Source organism: Dendrobium catenatum, unplaced genomic scaffold (genome assembly GCF_001605985.2).
Source record: "Dendrobium catenatum unplaced genomic scaffold, ASM160598v2 fragScaff_scaffold_9, whole genome shotgun sequence".
NCBI lineage: Eukaryota > Viridiplantae > Streptophyta > Magnoliopsida > Asparagales > Orchidaceae > Dendrobium > Dendrobium catenatum.
The window spans coordinates 2,676,777-2,691,725 of record NW_021318471.1 but is presented as its reverse complement, the minus strand read 5'-3'; the positions used below and the strand labels follow the sequence as shown (position 1 = coordinate 2,691,725).

Genomic DNA, 14,949 nt, shown 5'->3' with positions numbered 1-14,949 from the left:
TTTTAAATATAATAAAATTTAAAATATCGTTGATCATAAGAATTTATTATTAATTTCTTATTATTTAAAAAGGCTTTATTTTATTTACAAATATAAATATAATTTATAGTTATTTTTAAATATCATATTAAAAAAATAAATTTCAATCAAGAGTCCTTCGCTGACGGCTTCTCACACGCCAGCAATGACTGCCGGCTTCAGGTGGGGATCCTAAGGGCTTATCCATATCGAGCGCATGTGCGAAAACGCTCTCGCCATGATAAGTAATATGACAGACGGTGATATGGCGGCGACGGTGGCAGAGGGGCGGATGTTAACGAGCCGTTGTGATGGATTTATGGAGTGGATGATGGCGGGGGACAGGCGGTTGCTTCAGTCAACGCAAATGGCGGCAGATGTGATGGTGGCTTCGAATGGGAGTGGGAATTTCAGCACCATTACGGAAGCGGTGGTGGTAGCGCCGGTGAAGAGCAAGTGAAGATTTGTCATAAAAATAAAAGTCGGGGTTTTTACGGAGAACGTGGAGTTGCCGAAGAATAAAACGAGCATAATGTTTGTTGGGAATGGGAGGACAAAGACGGTGATCATCGGAAGCCTGAATGTCGTCGACGGCTGGGCCACCTTTGGACCCGCCCCCTTAGGTTTGCTCTCTTATGCTCTTTTACTAATTAAGCAAGATTCACTTCTAACCAGGGTGATTAATGCTTTATTTGGGATGAATTTTTTACTTCTTCTTAAAGCAGCGTTCTAGTAAATTTTTACGAGAAAGCTGCTTTAAGAAATAATAAAAAAACAGTCCCAAATAAAACCTAAATCACTCTTATATTATTTAATTCAATTTAAAATTTAATTTGTACAATTGTTTAAGCAATTATTCAGATCTTGACAAAATTTGTGAGATATTCATTGATTAAATTAGCTGATAATTGGGTTTCCGAGCAAGGCTCATAGCTTGTTTCTCTTTGCAATATATATATATATATACTTTTTAAATATTTTTTAAGATTTATAATTTTAGATTTGAGCCAAATAGTATAACTCTATATTTAGGCTTCGTTTGAAAGGGCTTTTTTATTATTTTTAAACAAATTATTTTAAGTAAAAAAATATTTATTATTGTTGTCTATGAATTGAATTACAGTTGCAGGCTGCAGTTGTCTTGAAAGTATTTCCTCTTGTTTGTAGCTTTTATGTTTCGTTTGATATGTATTTTTAAAATAGTTTTTTAATATAATTTTTTTATTTCAAATTTTTTTTACAAATAAAAAATTATTTTAAAAAATAATAAGAATTTACAACTCACTCAATCTATTGTAAATTAACAACATATAATAAGACCTAAATAATGATTTAAAGATTTTTGCTATCATAAAAAAAGTATCTTGATTGGGCAAAAATTTTGAGGTAAAATCAAGTTGAATTTTTTTGAAATTAAATTCAAAATTATATGAACTCCAATTTCAGCAAATTTATAGTCGAACTGAACATCTCAAAAAGACGAATCTAACAACATCAAATTCGACTCAATATGATTCCAAATCGGACAAAATCAAAGACCTGAAACACATTTGAAATGTTCAAATCATAAATTGGATGATAAACGATTTTCAAATATTACATACTTATAGTCGAATCAATCGACTCGAGGAGAAGAATCTGATGAGTACAAGATTGTCAAATTTTGATATCATTAAGACATTTAAATGACGAGTAAGGCTTCGATTGGTTCTTTCTCTCTTTTTGTAAAAGTTAGTTTAAAAACAATGATTTAGAAAATGGAGTTTTTAAAAGGAGAAGCAGATATTCAAAAGTTTTTAAAAATAATAAAAAAGTAGAATTCTCTAAAGCATTTGTATATCCAAACAGGCTAAAAAAAATGGTGCAATATCATGTCTTGTGGGAGAAGACAGAAGACCGAATGATCATTGGTGAAGCTGATAGAGAGGGAAACTAACGCTGAGAGAGAGGGAAAAAGAACGACAGGCCTAAACAGTCTATGATCAAAGAAGTGGATATCACCCGTCCATTTAAAACACTGTTGTTTACTTCAAAACTATAAATATATCCTCACACGGCAAATTATTGCATCTTGTCACCGGACGCGGAGAATAGGTTCGGACATCCAATAAAAATTTGTCACGTTACCTGCGCTTTTGACTGCGCGCTTTAGGTGCGCTTTGACTACACTTTACCTGTCTTATACATTCACTTTACCTACACTTTACCACACCTCTCGTTGGTCTATTGGTTGAGAGCTTAGGCTTCCAACTAAGAGATCCAAGGTTCGAGTCTGTGTATGCGTTGTGTGTGTGAATTTGCCTTAAATGACCTAAATGTCCCAAAAAAAAAACCTACGCTTTACCTGAGTTTTAGCTATGCTTTTGTCGTGCTTTATTTAAAATAATATTTTATTAATATTCAGACCTAATTTGCCCATACTCAAAATGGAGGGGAGCGAAGGGTTTTTTTTTAGGGCGTTCTTTCGTCTGGTTGGAATGGCTAAAGCGATTTTTTTGGCGATCTCTTGCCGCCTTCTTTCTTGCGTTCTCCTTGCCGCCCTCTTTCTTCCGTTCCCTTCTCGGCATGGCCGCTCAGCAACAGAAGCGCAATAAGTTGGCCGAGGAGCAGGAGGAAATTGAAGAAATGCAGGATGGACCTTTCACGATCGAGCAGCGCCAGGTAAAAATTGAGTAAGGCCGTTTTACTGCAGAAACCCTAAATCTAGAGATCCATGGTTAGCTTTTTGAGTTCAGTTTTTTCTGGCAAAGGGTTACTTCTTTAAACACCAATTTATGATGCATTGTTTTACTTTTTTGTCTATCGAGGCTTCTGGTTTCCCATTTTGGATGATGTTGACTCAAAGATTACGGGTTGAATGTTTTGCTTCTTGTTTTAGTGTTTAGTTCTAAATCCGGAAGCAATCAAGATACTTCATTCACGTAATCATATTCCATTTTCTCGTATCAGTCAGAGTGTTCTTCCGTTTTTCTTATGTCGCTACGCTGTTTCCCGCATTAGGTTGGGGATTCATTTTGGGTTGCTTAGGTCTTTCGTATTCTATCTTTAGATGCTTCATTGCAAATCTTGTAAACTAATGAGCCTACCTTTCACCATTTGAATTGTTATTTTAATTTTAATTATTTTTATTGATCTTGCTCAAGCATATTATTTGTACAGTAAGTTATGCCTTAATTTGTTTATTTATACAGTAAGTTATGCCTTTATTTATCTTAGAGCTGTAGTTTTTAGTGATTTTATGGATTGATAGAAGATTTATTATAAGGTAAAGAATATGATGTCCATCAGTGATGGGAATTGTGAAGAAATTGAAATATTTCTTTGACCTACAATAGTAGTTAGAGAATATTAGTCAGAGGGTTTGTGTGTTTGAAAAAATTTGGCAAGATGAGTCATGTGTTTAGCGGCCCCTAAATGTAAGATTTAGGTTTGATGGGAACTATTTATGAAACTGAAAATACGAGGTAGAAGTCATGCCATTTTAAGATGAAAACATAAACTGAATGACTTTTTCAGAGCCTTAAGAAGGTTCTTGAATTTATCAATTTCTTATGGATTGATTTTTTTTTCTTTCTAATTCCAAAAGCGGGCATGCCCTTTTTGTTCACTTTATTTCCATCATAGTTTAGAGGCTTTTTGTGGTGTTTTCTAGCATAGGTTACTTTTAAAGAAGGCTTTTGCCATTCTTTATGGAAAGAGTTTGTATTACTAAGTCCTTTAACATGGGGTTGGTGGTTGTCATGACAGATATTTCGGAGCCAGAAGTGTGAACAATTGAGCATTATAGTCCTTCTTTCCACTTATATTAGAGAAAAAAATCTCATTTAGTTAGTCCTATAAGGAACCCACTTTTGTCCTTTCTTCTTCAATAGAATTTTTCTGCTTAAGATTTGGACATGAGCTTGGGTGAAGTCATTGTTGAGTCTTGCAAGGGACACCTTTTTTCTATAAAGCTTGTGAATCACTGTGCATCATTGAAACATGTTATATTGAGATTTTGTAATAATTTAATTTAAGCTAATTAACCTTCATTGCATTAACAAACTTAATAACATGAAGGTAACCTTCTTTGATTGTTGAAATATTTTTTTTAGTATGTTTGTTTGATGGCTTCCCAAACTTCTTTTGTTGTAAAGAGGAGGATATGACCCCTGATTTTATGCATTATAATATTCTACAACCATTTCACGATCATGTAATTCGCTTTATCCTAAAATACAAAATTTGGATCTTTCAGCCTGGGAGGAGGATCCACAAAATAATGGATATTTTCCTTTCCTTACTGAAAGGTGTTAACAATTTGGGACATTTTCATATCATTTCTCATCTTCTCCCATTTAGGCAATATGAGGCTTGTAGCCTTGCAGGCTTTTATTTAGTTTGATTGTCATAATTTATGATGGGTAACCTTAGAAGAGAAGTAAAAAAAAAAAAAAAACTAGCAATGATGAACACGAGGAGGAATCTCCACAGGAAGGTAGAAAAAAAAAGAAGAAATGTTGGAAGAAAGTAAAAAACCTCGCTCTAATATTATGCACAATAGTAAAAAAGTAGAAAAAAACTATTTTGACTTTAATCGTTTGATTTTGTAGAATGTGTAAGTAATTATTGATTTTTGTATCATGTTTCTATGGAAATAAATCAAAGTTATTTATAAGAAAAGATAATTTTCTAGGAGAGGTTGGTGGCTATAAAAGAAAAAGGAGATAGACTGATGTGAAACTATTAGGAGTTACTTTGAGAAATTAAGAAGAAAATAGATTAGAGCTTGACGACACAAAAATATTTTAATGACAAAGAAAGATTTCCAAATTCAAAATATTCAACTTGCTTGGGCAAAGAAATACACTTGAGATTAACTGATGTAGAACGGAAGGGGCTAGCCATGATTAAAACTTGAATTTTGAAACCTTTCCTAATTTAACACGTTACCAATCAGGAAAGTTATAATTGCTTAGTTTGAAACTTGGAGGGAAAGGGAAAAAGGGGAAGGTGATTGAGTGATTAGAAATTTGAATTTCAAATGGGGATGGAAAGGAAAATTATTCCTTTAACTAAGGATGAATTAAGGCTCCAAGAGGGGGGGGGGAATTAATGGGAATTAAGTGGATTGGAGAGAGAGGGGAGGGACCAGCCTAGAAAGAGGGTGTCTAAATTCATTGAATGTGGAGGAGCAATTAATGCAAATTAATCTCAGATTTTAATCAATCCAAGATTGAAGGGGGGAATTAATTGGAGGGGGCAAGGAAGGAAAGAGGGAGAGCTTTGATTTTGTTTGATTCTTGTAAGCACGCAAAAGATCATCCAGGAATAAAGTTTCCTTTATTCTCTCAGTAAATTCATTCAAAGCTAACTGATAAATATAATCTATCGTTTGATAATTGTTTGTCCTAATAATTTTACCTTTTCAACGGTGAACATGCTGAAGAAGATTATGGCAAAGGCCGAGGAGCAACGAACTTGAACATCAAGTTGGATAAGTATAAAAAATTTATTAACATGCACCATGTGCGATGGTGCACCCCATAATTTAGAAATTATTTTAATGATGTTCAAGCATTTATTAAAAGTGTTTAGATCTTTATTGAAATATTTTTGAAGTTATGATAGAACCTTCTATGACAATTGTTCAACCCTGAGGCAATCGAGATTGATAATCACTCTCCTAACTTAATTTCTCAACAACAACACCACTTAGTAGTAGAAGATGACATACCAAGATTTCTTTCTTTATCATGAGAAAAATTATACATGTAAAAATGCAAATACAAAGAAATAATTAGATGACATTATATAAATAAAATATAATGACAATAAAAACAACTAAGTACATGAATTGACATAACAAATTTGTATATTTCGGACCCAAAACATAGTTAAAATAGTATATTTTATCTTTACTTATGTCAAGGTAATCTTTGAAGAAGTCTGGATCCAAAATAGGTACATTCTGCCACAACTAAAAGAAGAATCAATCACTTGAATAATAAAAGAGATTTAAAAAGCACAATTTCACATAATCAAATTGCAATTGTGTCCTTCAAAAAGCATATATCGGCTAATCAATGTATAATCCAATTTTTGCATCTCTAAATATGCAAGTATATTTAAAAAAAAAAGTATTGATACACAGAAAAAAAAAAGAAATATAGAAAAATAAAGGAGTTTTCGGATTGATGAACAATCCATTACAATTATTATTTTTTAAAGAAATTAAAGACGGTTTCATTTTCTACCTTGCAAGGCAATATCAAATGGTCAAGTTGAACTAATAATATCCAATTATTCAAGAATAGTTTTTTGTTTGATCCTCAATAAATTTTGTAGATCTTCAGAATCGAAATATACATGATCGTTGCCTAATAGATAATAAAAAATGTTTAAGATAATTATTACAAATATGAACACAGATGATAAATTTTTTGTGAATAAAAATGGTAGTGATTTTACAGTAATGAAATATGAAAAATAAATTACAGAATACTCTTATAATTTATTGACACATTAATTATAAAAAAAATCCCGCAATCTTTTTCATCCAGGCTTGGGATAGGCATTGACGATTTTAAAAAATGTCTTTATAATATCATCTCTAGAAAATTTGTTGGATTTATTGTTGAGACAATGTGATATAGAAGTTGTTCTTGGGAAGAAGAAAAAATTTAGAACATAGAAAGAATCAACTTAGAGAAAAGTTGAATCTTTTAATATTGCTAAAGAAAAATAGTAGAATAGAAAGGGTTGCAAAGCATAAAGTTCAATTTAGGCCATTTGTTTGGTTGGATTTTGTTGTTGGTAGAATCACAATCTACTTTTTAATATTCGTATAGATATAAAAGGTAAATTCTTATGAAACTTCTTCATATAGATAAAACATAACTTAGTAGACACTGATAAAACATTTTAATTTAATATAATAATAGCCACCATCCCAAGGACTATTAAATTCATAATTATGAAAGAAATATTGGATGATGGATTGATCAATTATGAATATTATCATAAAATTCAACATACTGGTAAAATAAGATTTGAATCATCTAACAATAATAGAAAAATTTAGATTATATAAAAGGTTAATTACAACTCAAGAAACACTGATAGAGCACTTCTATAATAAAAACTACATTCCTTAATGATTGTAAAATACAAAATTATGGATTAATCATAATGGATTGTTGTTTAACAATATATTGAAAGTTTTCTATCTATAGAGTCAATAGAGTTTCCACCACAAAAATTAAGGAAAAGCTTTTGTAAAATGTCCATTTGGAATAATTATAACAGCATAACAATCCAATATACCTAGGACAAGGATAACTATTAGCGAATAATTTGAACAATTTGAAGTATAAATGAGCCAAGATTTTGGAACAAATAACTATTGTTGGTGCAAATGACAAATAACAAATTTAAAATACCTTTTGAAGTGAATTGAGAAAAAAACCTGATTTTTTTAACTAAACAGAGAAGAGAGATTAAACATGCAACTACCTAGAGGGAAGAAAAGTCAATAGAAATAGTGTCATGTGAACAAAGTATTTTTTGTTGCAAACTAAGTATCCTAATCACAATCATTATATTCAGTTAGGAGGCCCTCATCATAAATGATAACAAATATTTGATGGGTGGCACTGCATCGATTGCATGATGAAAGAAAACCCAAGCCATCCATGTAGTTGCCTAACTTCAATTGAGAAGAGGAAAATAGGTACATCTGTCGTTAGTGAATAATGCCAGACATATGAATTTATTTTTTAGCATAGAAATGCGTAAGAAAAATAGATTTTGTAATAAACTCATCACAACTCAATGGCTAGCAAAGACCACAAAAACCACAAATTTTATATAATAAAAAAGTAATAATCTTTAAAAGTTGTTTGCAGCAGTTGTATAGAGTAACTGTCGTTAAAAATTTTTGAAAAAAATTACGGGTATTAAGGACTAGTTTTCAAATAATTTGAAAGTCAGGCACTGCCTAAAGTTTCATGTGATGCTCCAGCTAATGATGATGATGAAGTATCAGATATTTTGAGATTTTTTATAGTATCTGGAGCTATTGGTCTTCGTCTCTTTAGGAGATTTATTAATATTGAAAGAAACTTCATAGGTAATGAATGGATCCCAAAAAACTGTATAGTTAACATATGATAAAAATTATTAGTAGAAAAATAATTTTTATCATAGTAGAAAAATAATAATATGCACCAAGATAAAAACGAAATCATTAGCATTTTAATTATCTAAATAACTCAGCTCCATTTCGAGATATGTCTAAGATATCGAGCTGGACATAGAATGATGTGCCCAAAAGAAAAATAAAAAAATGACCCAAAGGTACGAATGATTACTGACAAGAAAGAACATAAACAAAATATTTAGTTGAATACGACAGAAAGAGCCAAGACTACCACACCTTCAAGAAATTTACCTTAAAATTATCCAAAATTCATTGAACCCCAGGATTAAAATGACTATAATCACCAAAGATGGAGGCAATTGGTTGTTATTCTTCTTGTAAGTTTCCTGAAATAAGAACACATATTTAGATATAAAATATGTTGCATTGCGGTAAAACAAACAATAGCGCACCATCATCAAATAAATAAGTTTAGGAGAAAATGTCAAATTAAACAAAAGGCAAAGAGAAGATATTATAATATACATCACATGAAAAATAATTCTCATTCAACATGTAGATCACATGAAAAAGAATTCTCATTCAACATCCGATGGCTATATTCATAATTTTTCAAAAATGCTAAGAAAAGTTGCGGTTCAAAAAAATACTTGAGCAACAATAGCTCATTCTATAGTATACTCTGTTTGTTTTATGAACTACCTCAATAATAATTTACATTGGATCGACGAAATTACAGTTCTCATTGGTAGAACCTAAAAAGAAAATATAGGCAAATTATTATGAAAGTAAATACGAACACAAATAAATTATATACAAAAAGGCTATAAATTATTACATCATTCCACGTATTGGAAGTCAATGTGTCCAATGAAAAAATCTTATTTGAAATTGAAACAAAAACTTCATCCAAAGTAAGCTGGAGAATCTTCTTTATACTATCATTTTTCATATCTAAACGAATTGCAGCATTAACAGCTAGTAATTTTAAGGACTGCAAAAATAAAATAATAATTTCAAATACAAATAAGACAGTACACATCAATTTGCAAGATAAAAAATAAAATAAAATATAAATGCAAATTCATGACATACTGCTGAATGAGCCATTTTGGTAATTGCTTTTATGTATTCTTTTCTTGTCCACAGTCTTTTCATTGAAGCAGAATCATAACTAAAGACTTTGTTAAACTTGTCATAATGTATTTTTTTACCTGTTTTCTTAATCACGATAGTTTCACAACTAAGATAAATAATAATAAATTTAAAGTTAACACAATTACAAATAACATAATATGATCATTTTATCAAGCTTATATATTTTAAAGATATGGAAGAACATGATACAAATCTTTAATACAAAGTAGAAATTTTATAAATTAATGGGAGCCCCCTTACTTTACATAAGACTAAGGTTTGTCATCAGGCAAAATTTGTTAGAGTTGTAATATGAAGATAAGTACATATTTAAGTTTAGAAAATTCATTAGCTCTTAAAGTATATAGAACCTAAAAATGTGCATTTTTTCATCTTCATATAGCAATATATCAACTTAAAATCAATGATCTCATTAAAAAATGAAGAAGCTAAAATATGTTGCATAAAATTAAACAAATTTAATAAATGAAATCTATCACACATAAGATCTCAAGAAAATAATCATTAGTTGTCCTTCATATTTATCAAGACCCTCGCAGCTTCTTCTCTTACCGGAGATTCAACGACGCGTATGACATATAATTCTAATTTTGCAACCAACTTGTCGACACTTCTCTGATCAATATTTAATGAATAAATGGTTGAAGTAAAATAAACTAAAGTGGTCATTTGCCATGCTGAATTAGACTTCTTATTGTTGGCCATGTTTTATCACTAGCATCAACTAAAAGAGATTTCGAAGGCTCATAAAGTGTCTTGTAAAGTTTTTAGTTGATACTAGTGATAAAACATGGTCAACAATCAGAAGTTTAGTTCAGTATGAGTAAATGACAACTTTAGTTTATTTTGCTTTAACCCTTTCTTCATTAAATATTGATCAGAGAAATGTCGACAAGTTGGTTGCAAAATTAGAATTATATGTCATACGCGTCGTTGAATCTCTAGTAAGAGAAGAAGCTGCGAGGGTCTTGATAAATATGAAGGACAGCTAATGATTATTTTCTTGAAGTCTTATGTGTGATAAATCTAATTTATTAAATTTGTTTAATTTTATGCAACATATTTTAGTTTCTCCATTTTTTAATGAGATCATTAGTTTTAAGTTGATATATTGCTATATGAAAATGAGAAAATGCACATTTTTAAGTTCTATGTATTTTAAGAGCTAATGTTCTGAAGTTGAATATGCACTTATCTCTATATTATCACTCTAGCAAGTTTTGCGTGATGATAAGCCTTAGTCTTATGCAAGATAAGGGGGCTCCCATTAATTCATAAAATTTTCACTTGATATTAAATATTTGTATAATTTTCTTTCATGTTTTTATAATAAATAAGCTTGATAAAATGATATTTGTGATTGTGTTAACTTTAAATTTGTTACTTATTATTTATTTATCTTATTTGTGAACCTATCGTGATTAAGAAAAAATGTAAAAAATACAATATGATAGGTTTAATAAAGTCTTTAGCTATGGTTCAGCTACAATGAAAAGGCTGTGGACAAAAAAAAGAAGACATAAAAGCAATTACCAAAATGGCTCATTTAGCAGTATGTCATGAATTTGCATTTCTATTTTATTCTTTTTTTTATCTTACAAGTTGATGTGTACGATCTTATTTGAAATTGTTGTTTTATTTTTGCAGTCCTTAAAGTTACTAGCAGTTATTGTTGTTATTCGTTTAGATGTGAAAAATGATAGTATAGAGGGAGATTTTCCAGCTTGTTTTAGATGAAGTTCCTAGTTCAACTTCAAATAAAATTTTGTCATTGGACCCATTGGCTTCGAATATGTGGAATGATGTTAAACTTTATAGTCTTTTTTGTATATAATTTATTTGTATTCATATTCACTTTCACAATAATTTGCCTATATTTTCTTTTTAGGTTACACCAACAAGAACTGTAATTTTGCCAATCCAATGTAAATTATTATTGAGGCAGTTTATGAAACAAACAGAGTATATTATAGAACGAGCTATTGCTGCTCAGGTATTTTTTTGAACCTCAACTTTTCTTAGCATTTCTGAAAATTATGAATATAGCCATCAGATGCTGAATGAGAAATACTATTGTTTGTTTTACCGCAATGCAACATATTTTATATCTAAATATATGTTCTTATTTCAGGAAACTTACAAGAAGAAGAACAACCAATTGCCTCCTCTTTTGGTCATTATAACCATTTTAATCCCGGGGTTCAATGAATTTTGGACAATTTTAAGATAAATTTCTTGAATGTGTGATAGTCTTGGCTCTTTCTGTCGTGTTCAACTAAATATTTTGTTCATGTTCTTTCTTGTCAGTAATCCTTCGTATCTTTGGGTTATTTTTGTTGCTTTTTTTTGGCACAACATTCTATGTCCAGCTTGATATCTTAGGCATATCTTGAAATGGAGCTATGAGTTATTCAGATAATTAAAATGTTAATAATTTGTTTTTGATATGGGTGATTCTTACTATTTTTTTACTATGATAAAAATTATTTTCTTACTAATAATTTTTATCACATGTTAACTATACAGCTTTTTGGAATCCTTTCATTATCCATGAAGTTTCTTTCAATATTAATGAATCTCCTAAAGAAATGAAGACCTGTAGCTTCAGATACCAGAAGGAATCTCCAGTTATCTGATACTTCTTTATCATCATTAGCTGGAGCATCACATGAAATTTTAGACAGTGCCTGACTTTCAAATAGTTTTAAAATTGGTCCTTAGTATCCGTAATTTTTTTTCAAAAACTTTTAACGACAGTTACTCTATACAACTGTTGCAAAAAACTTTTAAAGATTTTATTTTTTATTATATAAAATTTATTGTTTTGTGGTTTTTGCTAGCCATTGAGTTGTGATGAGTTTATTGCAAAATTCATTTTTCTTACGCATTTTCATACTAAAAAATAAATTCATATGTCTGGGCATTATTCACTAATGATAGATGTACCTATTTTCCTCTTTTCAATTGATGCTAGGTAACTACATCATGGATGTCTTGGGTTTTCTTTCTCATGCGATCGATGCAGTGCCACCCATCAAATATTTGTTATCATTTATGATGAGGGCCTCCTAATTGAATATAATGGTTGTGATTAGGATATTTAGTTTGCAACAGAATTAAACCTTCAATTATTCCTCTCCATCCAGATGAAATAAATAATAGCATTTAAAGTAAGGAGGTTGCCATTCTTAATGCTTTTAGACTTATCCATATTATCAATATGGAGTAAGGCCTTTTTTTAGACTTAAAATTGGTGCATTTAAAGACAGATTTATTTACCTAACAAATTATTCTTCAATACGGCCTTCTTCAATGTTTGACATTAGACCTGTCAATATTGGACCCGACCCGAAAATCCGACCCAAACCGACCCAAAAATTTCGGGTTTGGGTTGACCCGAACCGGACCCGGTTCGGGTCCGGAAAACTGACCCGTTTAAAAAATTGGGTCGGGTTCGGGTTGACTCGGGAACCTGTAAATAACCCGAAATGACCTGGAATAAAGCTCTGCCCGCCTGACCCACTTCCCCGGCTGACCCACGGGTTCGGGTCCAGAAAATCAACCCGTTTTAAAAAACGGGTCGGGTCGACCCGAACCTGAATAGTGCCGGGTCAGTTTCGGGTTCGACCCGAACCCGACCCGTGATCCGAAATTGACAGGTCTATTTGACATTCTTTTGTGCCATTATTTTATTTTCAGTTACCTGTTTTCTAAACTTTTAATTAGTATGATAATAACAATTAGTTACACAAAACAAAACAGGGATGATAATAATAATGTGTTTGCCAAATTATTTGAGTTTGGTTGACATCAACTATCTCTATAACATCGAATGGTTTGAGTGATATGTTCTTCGATGGCCATTTATGCTGCTGCACATTTTTGCTATGTATTGTTCTTAGAAAAAATTAATTCATTTGTTGTGTAACAGAAGGCTGAAACCATTCACAAGCTTCACATGGTGTCGTGGGAAACTGTTTGTAAGCCGAAACTGGAAGAAGGTTTGGGAATTCCGTTGTGATTTACAGAATGTACAACTGTCCTTCTCCTTTATCTTCTTGGTTATCTGCTCATTATATTTCACCTTGGAAACCTACTAATCCCAAAGCTATCAAATTTTGGCTCTCTGTTTGTAGTACAGCAGCAATTGTGAAATCCAATTTTAAGTTTTTTATTCTCCTAATGCTCCTATCTCCTTGCTTTGGGACCATTGGTGTAATAATACTACTCTATCTGAGCATGTGGCAGGTGTTTCCCTGGATAGTCTCTCTCTCCCTCTGCTTAAAAATTATATTTCTTCTGGAAATTGGGTTTTTTCTGATGATATCCCTCTTGTTTTGAGGGCTGCTGTTAGCAGTTCTCCGATTTTGGACACTACTGGTCCTTGTCTTTTTTGGAATGATTGTGACAAGGTTAAATTTAGAGACTTTATTGAGGAATTTTATAACATTTTGCCGGCTTGTCCTTGGTACAACCTTGTTTGGCACAAAAAGCATATTTTGAAGCATTCTGTTTATGTTTGGCTTGCTCTAGTTGGTGGGTTAAAAACTCAAGATGCCTTGAGATCAAGAAATATTTATGTGCCGATGGTTTGCTCTTTATGTCATTCAGCAACTGAAACTGTTAATCACCTTTTCTTTGAGTGCTCTTACTCATTCTTTGTGATTAACTCTCTTATCCCTGGCACTAGAAATTTTCTCTTAAGGCCTATTGTTATCCAACTTCTACAATGGCTGGAGACCGAATTTTCTGATTCTCAAATGATTATGAATTTCTATATGTTGATGGTTTGTTGTATTATTTACCAATTGTGAAGGGAAAGGACTTGTAGAAGATTTGGGAATGAAATTCATAGCTCTTCTTCTTTGTTGTTTACCGTCAAAAGTATTATCACTGGGAAGATAGCTAAGTGGAGAAAGTCTGAGGTACTTCTGAATAAAATCTGATGGAGGGATGGAGGATTGATGTTGAGATATTGATGTTTGGATGGATGCTTTTCTCAGATACTGTTGTTTACTGGCGGGATTGGTTTATTTAACCAGGACAATGATGAAGCTCCTTACTGACGTTCTACAACTGTATTCCCCTTGGATGGCCTTCGGGCAACCAGGGGTTTTTGCCTATTTCCTTATATCTGAGTCCTGGTTAACCTTAATGGAGCTCATTTTGAGAACTTTGGTTCTGTTGTTCTGTAGTCTTTTGGTTTTGCTTTCTCTGTTACCAGGTTTCCTGCTACCATTTTACTCTTCGCGCGGCTGGGAGGTTCTTGATCCAGTTCTTCAGCTGAGAAGGGGATGCGCTATCAACGTCTGGGAGCTCTTGGCATATTTTGGGATCTTGCTCATTTCTGAATTGCTGCAGGGTTTGCTGGCTGCAGTTTCTTCAAGTCTCATTTGTGTGTAATTTTTTGATTGTATGGGTGGTATAGTTGGGTTTTTTTACATAGAATCTTCATAAGTTTTTGTTTTTGCTTATGATGGGTTATTTTACTTGTATTCACCTTTACTTGTAACCTCTTTTTCATAGTAATATATGGACCACGGCCCCAAAATTTCCCAAAAAATAAACAGAAGGCTGAAACTTTGGATTCTGGGAAGGCAATCTTCATAAGTATATTTCATATGTAAATTGAT

General features: G+C 31.8%; 1 long non-coding RNA gene across 1 annotated transcript; it reads left to right on the top strand.

The window, feature by feature from the left end:
- The first annotated feature begins 2,445 nt into the window (after nucleotides 1-2,445).
- Nucleotides 2,446-14,906, top strand: LOC114581171. The gene is made up of 2 exons (XR_003703033.1): nucleotides 2,446-2,679; nucleotides 13,248-14,906. It is a non-coding gene; the product is annotated as an uncharacterized LOC114581171 (long non-coding RNA).
- The last annotated feature ends 43 nt before the right edge of the window (nucleotides 14,907-14,949 follow it).